At 51.4% G+C, this 3,964-nt stretch overlaps 1 long non-coding RNA gene across 1 annotated transcript; it reads left to right on the top strand.

Moving 5' to 3' along the window:
* Positions 1-335: 335 nt before the first annotated feature.
* Positions 336-1,823, top strand: LOC134413962 (uncharacterized). Its single transcript, XR_010026622.1, has 3 exons — positions 336-491; positions 672-785; positions 1,245-1,823. It is a non-coding gene; the product is annotated as an uncharacterized LOC134413962 (long non-coding RNA).
* Positions 1,824-3,964: the final 2,141 nt, after the last annotated feature.

Here is a 3,964-nt window from a genome sequence, read left to right on the forward strand (position 1 = left end):
CCTTGGAGAAGGCTGAGGCCATGGTTTGGGAGCAGCTTTTCTTGCAGCCGTGGCTGGCGTGAGGTGGGTCCCTGTGTGCTTGGCAGAGTGGGATCAGAGCTTTTGGGAGCTGGCAGCGAGCACAGGAGCATCCTGCTCTGGGCAGCTGCTGAGGGCTGGATGTGCCGTGGCTGGCTGCAGGCTGGGCACATGTGCTGCCCTCCTGCTCTGCTGCCAAAGGCAGGGATGGGCAGCTCTGGGCACAGCCAGCATGGCCTGGGCACCGCAGGCCTTGGCACAAGGGCACAGGAGCCCTCAGCTGACGGGCGGTTTCTGCTTTCTCTCCTTGCAGCCAGGCTCTGCGGGTGCTGAGGCTGCTCTGGGCTCTGCCAGGGCTCTGCTGGGCTCAGCCCTGAGCCCAGCTGGGCTGGCTCTGCCCTCACATTGCTCTGACAGCTCTGCATCAGATGAGCCCATTGCGAGCACAGCACCTGAGCTTTCTGCTTTGGCAGGTGAGTGAGACTCTGCTGCAGGCCCAGAGATTGCAGCTGGGGTCACACATCCAACTGGCAAGGACCCAAACTCTCCACAGTCCCAGCTGAATGCCTGGATCTGTACAGGGTGTTTTGTCTGTCCCATTCTTTCTTCTTTATTGGCTGGAATTGTGCAATTGCACTTTCTTCCTCCTCTAGCAGTGCCACGAGTGGGCCAAAGCTGGCGAGTGGGCCGTGCTCCTGAGGCAGTGCAGTCTGGAGCTGATGGATGGAGAACTGCCCTTCTGCACTTCCAAACCAGAGGAAAAAGCTGTAAGTGGGACTTTATGTCTCTAAGAAATCCCTGACAGTTTCAAAAGGAATGTGCAGCTCATTCGCAGGGTGAGAAGGAAGGTCATCTTCTAAAGGATTTGGGGTTTGACAGAGTTTCCATTCCCCGTCCTGCTTGGAGCTGGAAGGGCACAAAGCAATTTCCTCTTGCTTCGAGCACAATTTCAAATACCAGTGTTGGAAACAAAGCCCAAAATCTTTTAAGAGGCTTTTGAGGTCACAAAGATGGATCCATGCCATCAGCACATTTACAATGGAAATAACTGAGTTCTCATTTTAAAAAGATCATATACCTGTTAATGCAAAGAATGTAACTTGGCATTTATGTTTTTTTTTCATTAACTGTATGTTATGTTTTTTCACTAACACTTGGATTTTATTCTTATCTTTTACAATTTATCAATTTTTTTCCCTTTTTCCTTTTTTTTTTCCTTTCAATAGAAAACATGTCCTACAAAAGGAATGTCTTTTGCTCCTGGTTCCCGTGTGGAGCAGCTCCCTTCCTGCTGGCTGAGCTGCTCAGGCAGAGCCCGGCAGCCCTTGGCCCGGCAGGGCTGAGGCTTTTCCCCATTGCTGGGCACAGACTGATGGAGCAGCACTGCTGAACACGGGCACACAGAGGGACCAGCAGCAGCTGCCTTTGGCCACCTGAGGCTCCAAGGCCCAAACTCTGAGCAGCCAGGGCTGGAAGAGACTGGCAGGATCTGATCCCTGACTCTGGGCCAGGGCTGCACAAATGACCCCACAGCAGCAGCAGCAGCAGCAGCAGCAGCACATGGAGCTGACTTGGAGCACAGCCCCTGCCCCTCTTCCCTCCCGTGTGCAGCGGTGTCACAGCAGCCTGAGGCACCTGGGAGCCCCCAGTGTGGGGGGAGATGGCAGCCCTGGGCTCCTGGAGGCTGTGGAAGGAACGGAGCTGGGCACTCCCTGTCCATGGGGAGCTTCCAGATGGAAAAGGCTGCTGTGCCCAGGCAGCTGCAAGGGCACAGAAAGGAGGCTCTGGAGCACTGGATCTGTGCCAGTGCCACAGTCCTGGACAGCAGCCAGCGAGCCCTGGGGGAACAGAGGGCACAGCAAGAGGGACAGAACCAGGCAAGGGCAGAGACTGGAGAGAGCCAGGCCCGGGAGCAGGAACAGCTGCTCCATTGCACTCTTGGAGAAAGCTCTTGGCTGGTTCAAAGCGCTGAAAGGCGTGAAGGGCAGAGAGGAGGCCACAGCAAACAATGCTCCTGTTTGCATAGCCTCCCCTCTCCGTGTCCCAGAAGGAATTGCATGGACTGTGTTCTTCTCTCCGAGCCGTCTCGTTCAGCATGAGCAGCTCAGCACCAGGAACTGAAGGAGCTGAAGCCTCAGGCCACAGGAGCTGGGCAAGAGGAGATATTTGGAGCAAAGTAATGCTGCTAAAATAGCCCCAGCTGAATGCAGTGGATAGAATCATGGAATCACAGAATGCTTGCTGTTGGAAAAGCCCTCTGAGCTCACCCAGTGCAGCCGGGCACCCAGCAGTGCCAAGCCCAGCACTAAAGCACATCCCTGAAGTGCCAAGGCCTGGACAGCAGCCCTGAGTGAGGCCTGGACAGCAGGCCCTGAGCCAAAGGTGGCCTCTGGATGAACCTTCCAAGCAAAGGTTATCTTTGTATCTGCTCCCTAATGAAATATGCATGGTGATTAGCACTGTGGTAGATGTAGCCACTCCTTAGTGAAACATGGATTGACCTTTGTGTATTTAGAAGCCAGACAAGGCCATGAAATCTGACATCTGGCCTTGTTTGGGGCTGTATGGTGAAAGTCACCTCCCTCAGTTCCTCCTTGAGCCCTGGCCAGGCTTTGGGAGGGACCCAAGACGAGGATGAAAGCAGATGTTGCCACACTAGCAGTGCTGTCAGTTTGTTCATTCAGCACTGTCAGAGCTGGGCCCTCTCCCAGCGGGGTTGGAGCCTCACCTGTGGCTGGAGGCACCTGCAGGAATTCCCAGTGCCCAGGAGTGGCTCTGCAGCCCTTGGCTGTGACAGCTTCCCCAGCTGCTGTGTGGATCTGGGGGATGGTAAAGGCTGAGGGTAAATGCTGCTGGATCTTTCTTAATCACTGCTGCAATCTTTGGTGGGGATGGTTGGGTGCATTGCTGAGCTGCTCCTTTTGTGATTCTTTTCAGCTCTGAACTGCAGGAAATGACACTGATTTCTTCAGTTGGACTGTGTGTCTCTGGTGCTGATTTTGCACACTGGTAAAACAAAACTGGCACAGTCTGGCCAGATGCCAACAAAATGTCACTTGTTCAATGTAAATGTGAGGAATCAGTCCCATCAGAAATTCCCAGCTGGGGAGCCCTTCCCTGGAGTTCCCTGGCTCTGGAGTGGGCTGAGGTCAGAGCCCCGTGTGGGAGCAGTGGGGCAGTCGGGTAAAAGAAGCTGCGCCCCTGGATGTCTTCAAATGCATCCAAAAATTGCACATGGAAAAGGAAAAGACCTTGTGGGTTTGGGCAGACAAAGATAAATTTGTTGAGAGTACATAGGAAACAGCACCCTCAGAAGGAGCAATTATTGTTGGAATGCTCGCACATGGAGCAACAGAAGAGGTTTTAATCTTGAGCTCAGATGCATTTGTGCAAGTGAAATATTGATATATTGTATCATTATATACCTATTTATAGGTTAAGACATTTATATATATATTTACATATGTATTTATATATTTTAATATGTATCTATATTTTGATATGTCTATATCAATACATACATAAAAAATGGGAATAATATGAAATAGTGCTGACAATAATAATTTGGTATCTTTGGCTGCTCAGGGATGTAACACTAAATACCCTACAGAACAGGATTGGCCAGGACCCTAGTGTCAGTGGTCAATTTTGTGAGATCGTATACAATGAAAAAGGGAGGAAGGGATGAAATTGGCTATTTTTACAGGGTTTGCTTATACTGTGATGCAGAGTGCTTTGTCTGTTCCTGTGAAAAATACAGTGATTTTGCCTGCAGGGTTTTTCATGTACCAGACTATGCACAAGCTGCAGGATTGGTTGAAAGGGTGAAGGGGTTGTTTAAAAGAACAGTTGGAAAAATGAGGAGATGGGAACCTTTGCCCATGGAGAACCCATCTCCCAGATGTGCTCCATGCCCTTAACAATGGCCCACTGGGGAAATGGAAAC

This window comes from Melospiza melodia, unplaced genomic scaffold (genome assembly GCF_035770615.1).
Source record: "Melospiza melodia melodia isolate bMelMel2 unplaced genomic scaffold, bMelMel2.pri scaffold_62, whole genome shotgun sequence".
NCBI classification, from domain to species: domain Eukaryota; kingdom Metazoa; phylum Chordata; class Aves; order Passeriformes; family Passerellidae; genus Melospiza; species Melospiza melodia.